This window comes from Hyaena hyaena, unplaced genomic scaffold, assembly GCF_003009895.1.
Source record: "Hyaena hyaena isolate Hyena2069 unplaced genomic scaffold, ASM300989v1 scaffold_163, whole genome shotgun sequence".
NCBI lineage: Eukaryota > Metazoa > Chordata > Mammalia > Carnivora > Hyaenidae > Hyaena > Hyaena hyaena.
The window spans coordinates 1,292,351-1,309,024 of NW_024080794.1; the positions used below are offsets into that span (position 1 = coordinate 1,292,351).

Genomic DNA, 16,674 nt, shown 5'->3' on the forward strand with positions numbered 1-16,674 from the left:
TTAAATGCTTGATTTGTGGAGAGTTTGTTTTTGGAGCACAGTATAAACATGGGTTTGTTTGGTTTTCAACATTACCTGGAATGTTTGCTACTGAAATTGTGTTGGAGGCATACATAGTATTCTGAGAACCTGAAAACCACAAGTTGCAACTTGAAAATGGGCTCCATGACCCTCGACACTGTGAGAAGTCACAAAGCCCTTATTGTGCATAACTGCATCTGCCTGTACCTGTCTGTGGGACCCCTGCAGACTAGTACATGCCGCTGCTCGCTTATGCTTTAGTGCATGTGCACCCAAGCAACCTAATATGCAAATTGGAAATTTGACATTGCCATTGCCGTAAGGAAGACTAACTCAATAGTAGAAGACGGTGTTTATTTTCTGCTTAAAATGGGGCAGAGAAAAGCCAGACATACTCCAAATACCTGTGTGCATGCTAGAGGAACAGTCACCTGAAACAAGTCAAGGAAATGAAGTTGTACTCAATTAATGTTTTCGTGTATGGTTTTGTGTGGTCACTCATTTATCCATCTATTCTACCATATTGCTCAGGATCTAAAACTATTAGAGAGGAACAACAGGGACAGATCTCACCGCCTCAAGTAGACAAGTGACCCACCCAGAAAGGCAGGCATGTTTCTGACTCCATTTTGGAGCCTTGCAACTTTCTTGGTCTGGCCTCCTTGGTATCAGACATTTGATTAATAGTCACTTGGATTCCATTGGATTAAGCTAGTACCTTTATTTGTTCAATTGAAGATCTCCAAGACCTATTAAGTAAACAAAATAAGTCTTTGAATAATACATATAATTGAATTTCATAATGGGTGTGCAACTTGGGTATATATGTACATATATGTATAGACATATGTGTATGTTTTACTTATATAAAATATGTGTATATATGTGTATGTGTATGTTACATACCTATAAAGATCTATAACTATGTATCTATAAAGTTTGGAAGATAGGTGCTAAACAGTGCCTAGTGATAACCTCTGGAGAGAGAAGCAGAATTAAGAGTTGTAAATAAAAATAGACTTTTGTTTGAATTTCTACAGAGCATTATTTGGTGTAATTAAAATTATTTAAAGGGAAGTATTTTGAAGGTTGTTTTTGTTAGTTATTAGAATGTGTTAGATATTCTTTGATTTCTTTGTGAAGATAATAATTCATTAAAATATAAATGAACCTATCTTACAGGATAAGAACTATACTTTCATATTTATAGTTATATTCATAGTGTAATATAAATAATACACAGTACCCTTCTGGTGTGTTTTTTGTCTAATTCCTTTTTGCCAAGAGATTGGTAAATTTCTTAGAATCCAGTAACTGAAGCAGACATGACCAAAATAAACCTCTTTTGATAACCTTTGCTGGTCTTCTTCAATGTCCTATGGGTTCCACATCTCATGCTGCCTTTATTTAGTAAATAAAATGAACACATTGGTCATGATGCACAACTGTTAGGTTCTTTTTGCTAAATAATAGTAGCCGAAGAAGAAATTTCAAAGCAACTCTCCCCAAAACCTCATAATCAAGTCGTATTGATAACCAAACATAGGACCAAATTCTGCCAGATATACAGACACTTATGAAGCAAACAAACACCCCCACATGTAAATCAGTTCACATAACCTGTATGCAGGTTAAAGTCCCAGTGTTTTGCTTTCTTTAGATGCTTCAACCACAGCCTTACAGAAAGAGTCAAGAGAGGCTTGAGGCAAGCACCCAGATTCCAAACATAGATTCTGTACCTTTGTAGTCAGCATCAGACCAGCAGAACTCTCCAGAAATCATGGCTGAGTGAACTTACAATGATTACATACATTGGTCATGCATAACTCTTAGGTTCTTTTTGGTAGATAATGGTAGCTAAATAAGTAGTTTTAATTTTTTAAATGTTTATTTAACTTTGAGAGACAGAGCATGAGCAGGGGAGGGGCAGAGAGAGACAGAGACACAGAATCTGAAGCAGGCTCCAGGCTCTGAGCTGTCAGCACAGAACCCAATGCAGGGCTTGAACTCATGAAGCATGAGAATATGACCTGAGCCGAAGTTGGACGCTTAACTGACTGAGCCACCCGGGCGCCCCTAAATAAGTAATTTTAAAGCAAAAGAAGATGATCTACTCTCCCCAGAACCTTCCAACCAATTCATGTTGATAACACATCTAGGACTATCTTGGGATTTAGACTGGGGCATTATCACCAGCGATACAGGTAAAGGCCTTACTAGATTTTACACTGAAATACTTTGAGCCAGTCCATATTTCTTGAATACCTTAATTCCACCAAGCACACTAGTCAACAGTAACAATTTTCACCAGTTGAAACCTCTTTTTGATGCTCAGAATGCTAACTGGAGATTGCTGGTGGAGGGGTGGTGCCAGAGGGGCTCATATGGGCGGGTCCTGCCGTGCAGCCGCCCTCATTAGAAAGCAGCTAGACTAGAACCCAGCTAGACTATCTCAGACTTTGAATGCTTGGTTAGATGCTAGCAGCACCTGGGCTATAGCTACCCCAAGTAACACACACGTAACTTTGCATGTAACCATATATACTCAAGTACTTTAGAGTAAATTACAGGCGAGTACTGCAATTAGCTATTCTTGCAGAGAGTTCTATTTCTTGAATCATGATTAATCATATTCAGCCCTGTAAGTGTAGTCGTAATCACCTATGTTTTAAAATTCTAACTATGGAATGCTAAGTATTAATCTTTATGCCAAGCTCCATTCCCAGCAATTTACATGTTATTAACCCAGTTAATGTTCACAACCACCCCGAGAGGAATATCATTGTTTTCCATTTAACAATGAGGGATCTCAAGCAACTGGCCCAAACTCACTCAGCTCGTAGCTGGCGCAGTTCTGATTAGAACCCAGGCATTTGGAACGTAAAAGGAAGTTTATCACTGCATTAAAGAACAAGCCTACTCTTATCCAAGAAGCTACTCTTCTCACCAGCCACAAAATACTACTCTTACTTTGCTCTTGCACAGACTCTGTGCACAAGGCATGTTGTCTACCTGTTATTACATCTGAACAGCGCTTGCCTTGATGTGCAGTGTTCCTCTGTGAAGTCCCTGGTTCCTCAGTACGTGCTCCTCTCTACAGAGCCGATGATGAGAAACACCGAATCGTCAGGCCTGGCTATCTGCAAAAAAGAAAAAATCCCCAAGGAGGCTCTTGGACCCTTCTTGCCGGTGCCCTTTCAAACCACAGGTGTCTGCTGTAGACCCCAGGGCTTGCTGCTGAATTTTCACACCCTTTCTGTGAGGCTGGAATCTTCTCCTCCTCCTCCTCCTTCTCCTCCTTCTCCTCCTCCTCCTCCTTCTCCTCCTCCTCCTCCTCCTCCTCCTCCTCCTCCTCCTTCTTTCCTTCTTCTTCTTCCTTATCTCTGCAAAGAATGAGCTTCCATATATAAACTTACAGGGATAGAAGCCTGGTTTCTGCTGTCTCAGAGCTGATTAGAAGAAAGGGAATTGGGGGGTGGGCGCCTGAACCGTACAATTTGTGGAATATCACTTAATCTGTTACTTCACCTTTGCCGTACTCTGTAAGGGGTCTCAGAGTTTAGGGCCTATACTGTGACATTTCCATAAACAATGTATCTTGCACCTTTTCCATGTGTTGAGGAGAGGATGGAACCACGGACTCTCAGATCTAGCTGCTCCTTAATAGACCAAGCTAGTTCCACTGGATAGAGGCTCAGCTTTGACTTGAATCTTTTATTAAACTTTTCTCCTCTTCATTAGCCCTCCCTGTAAGCACTTAGGTTTGCTCTCCTCTCTGCTAAGTCATTACCATTTCCTCATCTGGTTCCTGTTTTGTTTTGTTTTGTTTTTCTATACCATCTTATTTTTTTCCCCATCATCACAAGCGCACTCTAATCCCCATCCCCTATTTCCTCCATCCCCTCACCTCCCCTCTGGCAACCATCTATTTATTCTCTATAGTTAAGAGTCTGTTTCTTGGTTTGTTATTCTCTCTCTTTTTTTTCCCTTTGCTTGCTTGTTTTGTTTCTTAAATTCCACATATGAGATCATATGTTTTTGTCTTTCTCTGACTGATGTATTTCACTTAATATTATACTCTCTAGCTCCATCCATTTGTTGTAAATGGCAAGATTTCATTCTTTTTATGGCTTGAATAATATTCCGTGGTATATAATATACCACATCTTTATCCATTCATGTATCGATGGACACTTGAGCTACTTCCATTGTTTGGCTATTGTAAATAATGCTGCAATAAACTTATGGGTGCATATAGCCCTTTGAATTAGTGTTTCTGTATTTTTGGGTTAAATACCCAGTAGTGTGATTCCTGGATCGTAGGGTAGTTCTACTTCTAATTTTTTGAGGAAACTTCATACTATTTTCTACAGTGGCTGCACCAACTTGCCTTCCCACTAATAGTGCAAAAGGATTCCTTTTACCCCACATCCTCACCAACACCTGTTGTTTCTTGGTTGTTGTTTTTTTAATTTTATTGTAGCCATTCTGACAGGTGTGAGATGGTATTTCATTGTAGTTCTGCTTTGCATTTCAACAAATGAGGCCTAATTGTTACTGCTGTGCTTGGTTTGTGAGTTTGTACTGCACTTACACCTGGGTGTAGATGTGGCTTTGACATTTAACTGACTTCTTGTGCTCAGAGTTTCATAAAAATGGGAAGCTTCAGATGTCAGACCATTTGCTTTGTCATCTGGTATAATCCTGAAAAGAATTTTTGTCCCAAACATGCATGGTGTTCCTTTTTCAAGTACTGATTTGCCCAGACACATGGTATTCGGGATTTTGGCTTTTGACCATGAGTATTTGGCTTTTGACCGTGAAAATGGGCAGGGCTCAAGTAGGCAAGTTTTTGGAACCTGTGAGTTGGTGGTCGTGGGCAAAGTTGCTACATACATTTGAGTAGGTTATACACTGCACAAATCTAGGTTGTCCTGAGTCTGGGGAAGACATGCACCAATGTGGGAGTAGAATCCACATCCTGTGCACCCCCCCCCCCACTCAGTGCATATTCCACTCCCCAATATTTTCCTTCCTTGGCCATATGGTTAAGCACTGGCATTTTGGTGCCTATCACCAATACTCTATAACAGCTTTCTGGTAGCTGCATATATATTTTAAATGGCTATATAGTATTTCATTATATGACTATACCATAATTTATAAGTTTCTTATTGGTGGACATTGTGCAGTTTGCAATCCTTTGCAATTATAAGTAACGCTGAAATAAAAACTTGTACTTGCTTGTACATATGTCTGCAAATATCTCCCGGAAAGATTCTTCAGGGTAGGATTTTCTTTGACTCATCTCCCTTGACTGTCATATCTATGCAGTTGCTGCCAGCACCCTTCCTTGTTTTACCTTCATCTTCCAAGTTTGAGCCTTCATGACCTCTTGCTTACATTATTGCAGTAGTGGGTCAGTCTCCTTTGTAATCCATCCTAAATCTAGACCTCACTGCTCAGATGATATTACACCTGTGTTCCCAAATCTCCCAGGGTTTATGACTGCTGATCGAACTCAGGATTCACCCCCCACATCCCTCCCAGCATTCCAGACCACACCACAGTGTGACTTCTGCCTGTCTTTGGAGTCTCATCCCCTGTGATTCCCCAGGCTCCCTATGCTTCAGCAGAACCAGGTACCTCGCTATTTCTTGAGCTTGCCTTGCCCTAGAGCTCATTTTTTTACTCTAAGAGTGTCCTTCTCTTTCAAGTGTCCCCCCCACCCTTGGTTCTGCCTGTACAAATCCTTCCCAAACTTTAATGCTACAACCCTAATCATGTTTTCTGGATTCTCCCACCCCCACCCCCCAACGTAGATGTGATCCTCCCCCGCCTCAAAGCCCAGCTGCGCTCCATCTCCTGCTGGTCTCAGATCCTGTTTTCGATTGTAGTCATTTGTGCTGCTGGAAGCCAGTGGTAGCTGGAGAGCTGCAAGCATGTACCCTGTGGTGTGTTTAGTAGAATGCCTTGTATAAGTATAGCATTAAAAATATATTTATTAGATTAGACCTTCACAATTGGTAAATTCACTTACCCCAAATGGGCCTAGCCCTTCCGCTATAATTCAGAGATTATACACGTGAAGCCATTACTATGAAAGTAGATTACCTTTCCAGTGTATTTAGTCAAAAACACAGAAACACACTAGCAGAGAGGTGATAGGCAGGCTGGGAACAGGAGCCCATTCTTCTGCCTTTCCTGGTCTTGGGGTCCACTGTCACCCTTACTAGCCCGCATGGAGTAGGGTCCCGCTGGACTTGGAAAGCCAACTTCTTGCCAGCCACAGCCAGCAAGGACCACATCCCCACTTAGGAGGAATTTATCCTAACAGTCCAGGCACTTGCATTAAGGAGATGTTTACAAACATCCTGGTTCTTGACTCACACTCATTGTCAGCAGGATGACGTTCTCTGGGGAGGAAGTGGGAGGCAGAGGAGTCTGAGGGTAGGGGTGGGGGAAGTGTAGAAAGCTGGATTAGGTCAAGGATCTCTGAACAAAATCTCCTCTCCTTTCAGTGACCCCAAAAGCCTCTTTCCCTACTGACCCCAATCTTACATTTGAGGACGTTGGAAGGACACATAGGTAGTCTCCACCTTGAAGTACTGATTATCCACTTTCAAGCTCAGGCTTCTCATAATCATCTCTACTCCCTCCCTTAGAGGGAGTACCTCTCACCTAGTTCAAGTTCTCATTCACATATTCAACAAATGCCAATTGTGCGTGTCCCTGCCTTTAAGGGGCTTACGGACTAAAAGAAGATGACAGTTCCAGGATCTTTTGTGAGGATGTGGAAAGAGAACTAAGGCTTCAAACTTTTACTACTCAACCCCACTCTGACCTGTGCTTCCTGCATATTCTCTCTTATCGAAGAGTTCAAATATTCCAAGTCTGAGCTGCTATTGTCCTCAGCACGCACTTTATACCCTGTGCATTATTCCCGGAATCCTTTTATCTCTAGGGCTCTTTATCACAGGCTGGTATTTATTTTGGTACCATCCTTTGCCAGATTAAATATTTATACTCATTTCATATTCTCTCTGTTGTCGAAAAGAACAATACAAACGTTGAATAATAACAACAAAGTACTTTATTGTCTTAATTTAATCTTGCAATCACCTGTGAAGTCTCCAGGGCTTGCCCTGTGCCTTTCCTGTTCAAGGACTCTGTCCAAGGAACAAAACTGAGACCTGACCCCAGGCCTTCTGATTCTGGATCCCAGTACAGTCTTCAGATCCTCATTTTCATAACATGTAACCTGTTTGCTCTAAAAATGTGCAGCTCCTCTACCCAATAAGGTTTGATTACTCTTGACTGCAGAATACATCACTCGAAAAATGTACCCTCTGTCCTACTGATTTACAGAGCAGACTAGTTTACACATTCAGCTGTTCTACTCGGTAGAGCAACCTTTTCTCAGTTAGACCCAGAAATGCATCTCGTGTATTCTCTTGATTCATTCAGTTCATCAGTGGTATAAATACCAGCAAATCCTGTTGCCTAAAATATAATGTCACCTGGGGGCCCCTGGGTGGCTCAGTCAGTTAAGTGTCTGACTTCAGCTCAGGTCATGATCTCACGGCTTGGGAGTTTGAGGCCTGCATTGGGCTCTGTGCTGACAGCTCAGAGCCTGGAGCTTGCTTCGGATTCCATGTCTCCCTCTCTCTGCCTTCCCTCATTGGCGCGCACGCTCTCTCTCTCTTTCTCTCTCTCTCTCTCAAATATAAATAAGCATTAAAAAAATTTTTTTAAGGATGTAATATCATCTGAATATGAATGATGACCTATGTTTTAGGATAGAAATTATCTGTAATGTACTATTTGGGCATTTTCTCCTTGGACTCAGTTTTCACGGTTTTAATATGTTAAGTGTTATTCCATCATGGATGGATATGGGGGGAGGGGTGGGCTTTGGTGAGTGTGTCAGGGGAGGGGGTTCAGTCATGGGCATCTTCTTTTGAGTCTCCTGAGGCAAGGAAAAACATAAACCTGCTTTAACAACACTTCCTCTTGGCCTGTGAAGTTTTTAAAATGGGATTTGTTATATAATATACAGGCTTGGCATTGGTAGGGGGGGGCACCTAGGAGAGGATCGCCCCCTTGGTTTGTGACAGACTGGCAGCTCTTTCCGTCTAGGATATGCCATAGCTGCAGAGCCAGATTGAAAAGAGAGGATTTATAGGAAATCCAGCTGTGAGTTTTCGTTTTTCCTCTTAGAGCTGGAGGCGGGGCCAAAGCCAACCTCAACCCAGGCACACCATTGATCAGGCTAGAATGATGTGGAACAGGCTCACAGACAACAGCTAAGCACAGAGGAAATATTAGCTGGCAGAGATAACGAAGAGGAAACGCTCAGTGACAGATGCACCATCTGTCAGTTTCGGAGGAGCGGTTTTCAAGAAAACAGAAAATGAAATGAAGAAGACAGGGGTTTTGTTTCAAAGGTGCAGCACAGCCTAAGGACATTTTTAAACAAAGTAAGTTTGTATTCCATAGGAAAGGAGGCGGTGGTGGGGAAGACAACTGTGGCTGCCTACTTGCACTGTGAGTTTTGTTACGGATATATAAAGTTTTCTTTGTGGTGTATTTGATGTTGAGAAGGACATTCTTTTAACAAGAACTGGATTTAAAATTTAAAGCACTGCCTCTCCCTTTGATTATTCATTTGAAAAACATTTGAAAGTTATGATAAGATTTGGGTTACTTCTATTTAACCTCCAAGAATTGTTTTTATCTCAGTTATGCTATAGATATTGACAGAGGACTTTGTTTTTCTTATTTTTTTGAAATAGGAGCAAAATTATTTGCATCTTTCGCCTAAGGCAATTTAGTGAGAAAAGTGCCCAGGTCTCAGATTTAAGAGGCTGGCAGAAAATGCTATCTATTGGATGTTTGATTCCGTGGAGTCGGCTAAGTAAATAGCCATGAATATGATCTAGACTTCCGAGCACCTTCCAAATCATCTTACTGTGTTGACATCATTTTTAAAGGAAGCTGCTTCTGGATCTTTTAGTTTGTCTTTCTTAAGAGCCTTCTACCCTTTTCCATAACATAAGCTGCCATATCAAACAACCCTGTTTCTCAGGCTTAATAGGTTTTTAAACATACTAGCTTTAAAATGGGGTTGGGCTTCCGTTGTCTGTTGTTATGTGTTACATCCAAGAGGTTTGCATTTGATGTCATATGTCTCATGTTTAAGTAGCCTAGGATTTGTCTACATCCAAAGGGATCTTAAACAAGGATTTAGAATGATAAGCTGATATGAACGACAGCAAAAAGTTTTTGGAGCCCCTCTCTTGGAAAAAGGCAATTCTCCTCCGTTTTACACAGGCAGTAGGGGACTTTTATGCGTCAGCCTTAGCAGGCTGTCTAGTCCAAACCAGAAGTAGAAGCACTGGCTGTAAACTCGCAAAAGCAGAAACCACTCAATGTTATGGCCCAATATGGATGTCAGAACTTTGTAGCATGTGTGGGAAAATGGCTGCAGTCCAATGTCTGGAATCATTTATCTTCTGGTAGAGCCTAGAAGACAACTGTTGTATGCATGTTACAGAAGTCCCCGCTGATTGATTTCATTTACATAGAGCGAGCGCAGTGACTGATGGTGGGGACAACTGCAAGTGAGGGAGAAGTATTGATCTATTTCTGCTTTTCCTGACATCCTCGTCTCATTAGTGTTCCTGGCACCTTTGAATGAGATTGTGCCGCTATTGACAAGCATATGGTTTCTAGGGGGCCCTTTCCACACACTTTGTAATAAATGCCACATTTATGTCTTTTCTTATTGAGGAAGTCATAAACTGAAGGTTGAGTGTTTTGTCTTACTGTCTTTTCCGAGCTTAACCTGTTTCCTATAGTCTAGATTTGAAGAATGGGAGGAAAAAAGTATTCAGAGGCAGAGTTCTTGACACGGACTCAGTGTAGCATTCAGGATGTGCACAGGATACTCTGCGAAATTCTGGCACATGCTCTTTTTGATGTTTAAAGTCGTATCTGCATGTGAGGGTGTCAGATATGCCAGCCAGTATATTCTGTGTCAGCTAAACTCACATATGCTAACATATGCTGACATGTGACAGGGTAGCATCCAGACCTGTTTGTTGAATGTGCAAAAGAATATTTGCCAATTTCCCACAGTACTCATGTGAGATCTCGTGAAGACATTTTTAATTTATGGCAGGGACCAATATAACAGTCAAAAGCCTTGGATTTCAGCCACCACCACCCCTGATGCTACCTAACTTGGTGACCTTGAGGATGATAACTAACCTTTTAATAAATCTGTTTTGCTGCTTAAAATGTCTCCTAGAGACATTTCAAAGGTCAGTAGGTATTTATAGTGTGTCTTGTATTTATGTCATTTATGAAGTTGCCTTCATTTTCTTAGACAGAACTGCACTACATTGAAAAAGCTAAAAAACTGTACGTCAATAAGAACAAAATTCTGTAATCTCATAAAACAGTATTTTTGTTTGCAAAAGTCTGCTCCTGAAGGTACTTGCACTGGCCTTTTTTTCCTCTATCTGTGTGGAATTATTCTTTGATTTTCTCACCACAGTTCCGACATTATGGAATACTGGTCATTTCCTCCAACAGGCTGAAGTTTTAGCAGTTGGGTTAAAATTGGTCCAATACTACTTTGATTTAGTATAATTAAATATATATAATGTCCCCAATATAAGGAAAATGAATGATAGTGCAGATTTGGGTACCTAATATTTTCTTATATTTCATATAGACATATATATCATATTTAAATAAATCCATGCTTATATATGTATGCTTAGCTTCATATGAGATACATACACATATATATGTATATATATGAAAGAGAGAATCTTCCCCACATATTCCAATAAAAGCAGCAGTGTATAAAATATTAAACGTAAAAGATAGGAGCCACTAGTGTATTTTCATTTTAAGTGATAAACATGATAACAACTTAGTATAGTGTGAGGGATGTAGGAAGTCAGAAGTCGGACTTGTCAATATCAGGTGCCAGTTACCACCATGTTCCAAAGAAAACCATCCCCATGGGCACCATTTACTGAATGTGAAGCAAGGCTGCCTTGTGAGCTGCCCCCTCAGCTGTGTGACCTTGGGCCAGTCACTTAATCTGGCTGACCCCATAGTTCCTCTGAGGGACATGGGTGAGAATGTATACCTTATCCCACTGAATTCTTGTTAAGGTTAAATGACACAATAATATACACGATAAGACTTTGAAAACTTTAAAGTCATTAATTGCTTCCTGGAATATTCCTATTTTCCCTTTCTTAAAAATCCTGCCTGTCATTCAAAGGCTTCTCTTGACCCTTTTCTGATCTCCTCAAGAGTGTGTTTTTTTCCCTCTTTTGAACCCCTAGAGCTTGTTATGGAAAGAACTACCCAGCTTGCCAGTCATGTCCCCCACCCCCCTCAAGCTGACCCTACTTATTCCATGTGCTTCCACATCTCCACACTCTGCTCATTTCTGTCCCTGGGCTCTACTAAATGTTTTCTCCATACTTTTCATCATTTTCTTCATCCTCCAAAGCTATCTAAAACATTACTCATCTTCGAAGACTTACGCAGCATTTTTCCTCCATAGAGTCAGGTTCTTTTTCATTCACGGTTCCCTTAGGATAAACTTGTAATGAAATTCTGATCTTGTTCTACTAGGTGTTTTATTTACATCTCTTTCTCCCTTTGCAGGCTTCTCAAAGACAGGGAAGGTGCCATGTTGCTTTGATTCCCTAATGCTTACCCTAGTGTCTCATAAGTGGCTGGTGTTCAAATCATGTTTGTTGAATGAGTGAATGAACAAGTCAATGTTTTCATACCCTTCTGAAAATTTTATCTTGTTTGTGATACACTATAATCACATATCCTTTGGGGGCAGAATCCAGGTACCTATTTGTTTATCTGGAATAATCTGACCATTATAGTATATGTAATAGCATATAGACCCATTTAGAGTAGGAATCTGAGACTGCAATGACAGAAGGCACAATATGTAAATAGTTAACCTACATAGTGATAATGTGAGTCCTACTAATTACACTTAGCTAACTAAAAATTAAAACTATCAGTCAACTCTTTCTGTTCAGAAAGATCCTTGATATATCTATAGGCTAGATATGTTTTAAAAAGAAAATCGAAGAATCTTTCGGTAAAACATTTGGCAGTATTTATCAAGACCTTCTGATCCATTAATCCTCCTTCTAGGAAATTATCCTAAAGAAGTGGTAAACGAAATGAAACAAAACAAAATAAAACACAAGAATGTAGACAAAGCTTTCTGAACAAGATGTTTAACACGATATTATTCATAAATATTATGAAAATTGGCAAATAAGTAACCAGCATTATTTTAATAATCTGAATAAAATTCTTAATAATCCAAGGTTTCGTGATCAATTATACACACTAATTTTAGTGACCTAAGGGCTGCCTTTTTAGATACTTTACATAGAACCAAGGACATATTTAGAGCAATCAAGTTTAGCAATGTCATACCAAGCTTCTCAATTTCTACTCTCCCTTTTCTATTTTATTTTATTTTTTTTTTTAGAGAGAGAGCTCGAGCAGGGGAGGGAGCAGAGGGAAAAAGAGAGAATCTTAAGCAGGCCCCATGCTGAGCAGAGGCTCAGTGGATGCAGGGCTCCATCCCACAACCCATGACCTGAACCAAAATCAAGAGTTAGACGCTCACCCGACTGAGCCACCCAGATGCCCCTGCTCTCTCTTTTTGAAATTTAGGAAATGTTAAACATAAGATAACCTTTGAGGCCAAAATTAGAAAACTCTGAGGGAACAATAATTTAGCATCAGGAGGGACCCAAGAGGCCTGTTTTCTCCATTTCCATTAAAAAAATAGATTATTGGGGCGCCTGGGTGGCTCAGTCGGTTAAGCGTCCAACTTCGGCTCAGGTGTCAATCTCATGGTTCATGGGTTCGAGCCCCATGTCTGGCTCTGTGCTGACAGCTAGCTCAGAGCCTGGAGACTGTCTTCAGATTCTTTGTCTCCCTCTCTCTCTGACCCTCCCCTGCTCACGCTGTCTCTATCTCTCTCTCAGAAATAAATTAAAAATTTTTAAAAAAAAAATAGACTATCACAGAGAGATGGAAATCTAACTGGTTTAGCTTTTCTCTTGAATTGAGGTTAAAAACAGTTAAAAGGGGGAAACTTGAGTCTACTTGTTAAATGACTTTGAAGAAAACTATGTAAATTGTGGAGGCTTTTTACAATCCCTTATTTAATCTCTTTTTACATGGAATAACTGGAGGAGGTAAAGCCATTTTATCATAATAGTTTCTGCAAGTTATATCAGGAGAAACCGCAGGAATACTGTAAATAATCTATCAACTCAGGGTCGTGTGGTTATTGAACACTGAGCTGAGTTAGAAGCTCCACTCTGTCTTACAACCGCATTGATAAATGGAGCCTCACTCCCAAGAGATACCATCCATCACCTATTTCTTTGTTCAGGAGGGGAAGTTTTCTTTCTTTTTTTTTAGTTCTGGGAATAAGATACAAAATGCATCCCTCTATAAGTGCCATTCCCTGAAGCTCTCAGTCAAGAGCCTGGGGCAAAAGAGTGCTAGTGAGTAAGAACACTTCCTCAGAAGGCCTGCCCACCTTGTCTTAGAAGGGTAGAGGAACGGGTGCCTTTTTGAATGACCATTCTGAATGGTCCTCTTTGGGATGCTGCAGAGTAAGTGATAGAAGTCCCTTGCCTCAAAAAAGCTCACTGTTTTTATGGTGAAGGAACACCAAGCTCAAAAATGAATGCAAACCCAGTAATGAATGGACAGCTCAATGTGTCCCCAAATGGGCTGCAGCCAAGCCAACATGCAGTGTCAGTGCATTGGGCTGCGGGTAAAGGGAGCAGGAGAAAGTAGAGTCCTGAGGGGTTTATCCCACAGAAAACCTAAGTCTTCATAATCAGGAAAGCATCTTGAAGTGGTCTTGTTCTCAAGAGGCTGTAGAAGCCTGAGGAGACATGTGACCACAGGGCTGCTGCAGTAGCTTACACCTTGCTGATGGCTTCCCCCCACAGAAACAGACAGCACGAGGGTGAGACTGGCCAGTTCTGTTGAGCTGAGCCGAGCTGATGATCTGAGCTAGAAGTAGATGAGAGAGCAAGCTGCTAGCCGAAGGAGAACTCAAAATCCGCCAGCCCAGGTAGCCCTTACAGGATACCAAGCAAGAGCGGAAGGGTCATCGGCATGCCAGAGGGGACAGGGCTCGAGAGGGGCACACCATCACCCTTCGGCCTCTGCAAAGGGCACTTGCAGGAGACCTATGTGTCCTGCAGTCAGCAAAGGGCAGAAGGACCCTATCTGAATTTGTTGCTCTAGAATTTAAACTCATTCTCTACTGTCTCAGCAAAGATTGTCCTCTAAAAGTCTCTTGGAATTATTGGTTCTCTACTTTCCACAAGAAAACAATGATTTCGTACAATCTCCTAAGAACTACTGTTCTTTCCATATGTGCTTATTATCCTGCATACTGGACCATGTGTACTGGGCCTGGCCAGCGACTAGCTGTGTACATTACAGGGACAGGCCTGCCGAGGAGAAACCAGCAAGCAGATGAGACACAGTTTCTTAACCCTTATATAACACGGAGGCATCCTGACTGGTGTTTAGGCCTTGCAAGTACTTGAATAAAACCACAAAATGGTTAAACAACAATAGCAAGCGCTCGGTTTAAATAGAAGCGGTTTATTTTTAGCTGAGGATCAAACTCCAAATTAAGTGACTTCTCTGTGCCAGGCATTACAGCAGAGAGAAATAAGATATCTGTATCTTTAGAGTTTATGCCTGAAGGCTCCAATTTCATGTTGGTTTAAGCTACAATTTTATTTTTCTTTTCAGTCTCACTGGCATTCACTTATTTGGTATTGGTGTATTCCTTCTACAAAGGATCTAAATGCTTATCTTAGGACAATTCCCTCGTCACAAAATCCACAGCTATAGTGATATCATATATTTCATTTCCAAAAACTTTTATCAGTCATTTACTGTGTCCCAGGAACTGTGAAAAGGAGCAGGGATTCTCATTCAGGGGATATGATATTCAAGGGATGTTGTGGTCCCATCTCGGGGGCAGGTACAGACACAATTCAAAGGAGAGCAACTTCTATACTAGTTAGAGGCATGAGGCAATGCTCTATGGAATATGGTAATTCGGAGAATGAGGCAGCTTCCTGGATGATATAACATTTGAGCAGAGCCTGGAAATATCCATGGATTTCAGTAGAGGGCAAAGTAGAGAATGGATATTCTCCCAATTTTAGGTAGCACAGAAACATCAGTAAGTAAAACAGGGAAACGGATCTTCTTGCCCTCAGGGAGCTTGTGAACACAAGTGGGAAAGACAGACAATGAGCAACATAAATAAGTAAACGATGTTTATTTTAGTGACAATGAATGGAGACAATGAATGAAGCAGGGAAAGGTGGTGTGAATGTGAGCGAGGGGTTAAACTTTGTGAAGAGGTACCCAGGGAAGACTTCCTGGAGAAGTGACTTGAGTGAGGACTTGAAGTGAATGAGGGATCCTGGAGTGTATCCAACAGAGGAAAAAGAAAGTGCAGAGGCTCTGCTGTAGGGTGAGCCTGGGGCGCTCACGAGTTGACTGTCCAGTTGAAGCAGGGTTGTGTAGAACAGGGAGAGAGAGCAGCTGCTTCAGTGAAAGCATCCTTATTAACCACTGGTGGGTTTGGTTAATAAAGAGTAAGTCAAAGATGACTTGGGGGGTTTTACATTGAATGACCTAGATAGATAATAATGGTGTTAAAACAGCTTTTGTAGGGTGGTCTTGACCTCATCAAATAAAGAGGTGAAGTCAGCTAAGAGTAAGTAGCCTGGGATTAGGGCTAGGAATTGAAACCAGGGGCAACCTTACTGGGCATGAGTAGAAGGACTGTTAAACGGTGTTTGTAGCTTAACAGTGGCCCTGTCTGTTCAACAAACATATATCAGCACTTACTGTGTAAGGAACACTGTACTGAAGGCGGACCATGCAGAAGTGGAGTATGATCACCGACAGAGAAGAAAGAGAATGTTAGTAAATATATAAAGTCTGTTCCTTTATCAGACTGGAGAATGAGGTAGCATAAATATGTAACTTCTCACAACAAGCCCAGTTGTGATACAAACAAATTTTAGTAGGCTGACTCTTAAGAGGTCCATTTCAAAAAACAAACAAAAACCTTTCTCTCTCCTTTTCTATAGAGTTGAGTCCATTAGGACCTAATAGCTGTGTTCTTCAATAACTAGCCCTCCCTAAACCGGGCTGTAGGACTGAGTTTCCAACCAGTGTGCTCTTAGGTGCGTCTATGGGATGTGGGTGTACTCTGAAAAGGTGTATATGTCTGCGAAAGATATTCATCTCTTCCACGTTGGGCTGGCTGAGCAGGGCCTGGGATGACCAGAAGCCTCATCTATGACCTTGGGGCTCCAGGAGCTCCTCAGACCTTGGGGGTTGTTTATCCCCAGTTGCTGTGAAAATGGTTGCAAAGCATCAGTCAGACATGTTCCTAACACTCTGTACTCATGGTCCCCAGCACAGCGTCCCCACACATCTTCGAATGTATGGTCCTATCAGTAACATGATCTGCAGCAGTACTGCCAATGGATTTATTTGCATTTTGTACGTTAT

General features: G+C 41.3%; 1 protein-coding gene across 3 annotated transcripts in view; it reads left to right on the plus strand.

Annotated features, from left to right (window-relative positions):
- STARD13 (StAR related lipid transfer domain containing 13) overlaps positions 1-16,674 on the plus strand; it is a 178,926-nt gene that overhangs the window by 74,353 nt on the left and 87,899 nt on the right. The window contains exon 1 of one of the 3 annotated variants that reach the window (XM_039239847.1): positions 8,457-8,501. The exons of the other annotated variants lie outside the window; for them this stretch is intronic. The gene's annotated coding sequence lies outside the window, so the exon portion shown is untranslated. Of the gene's footprint in view, positions 1-8,456; positions 8,502-16,674 lie in introns of those variants that run through there. 3 annotated transcript variants of the gene reach the window in all.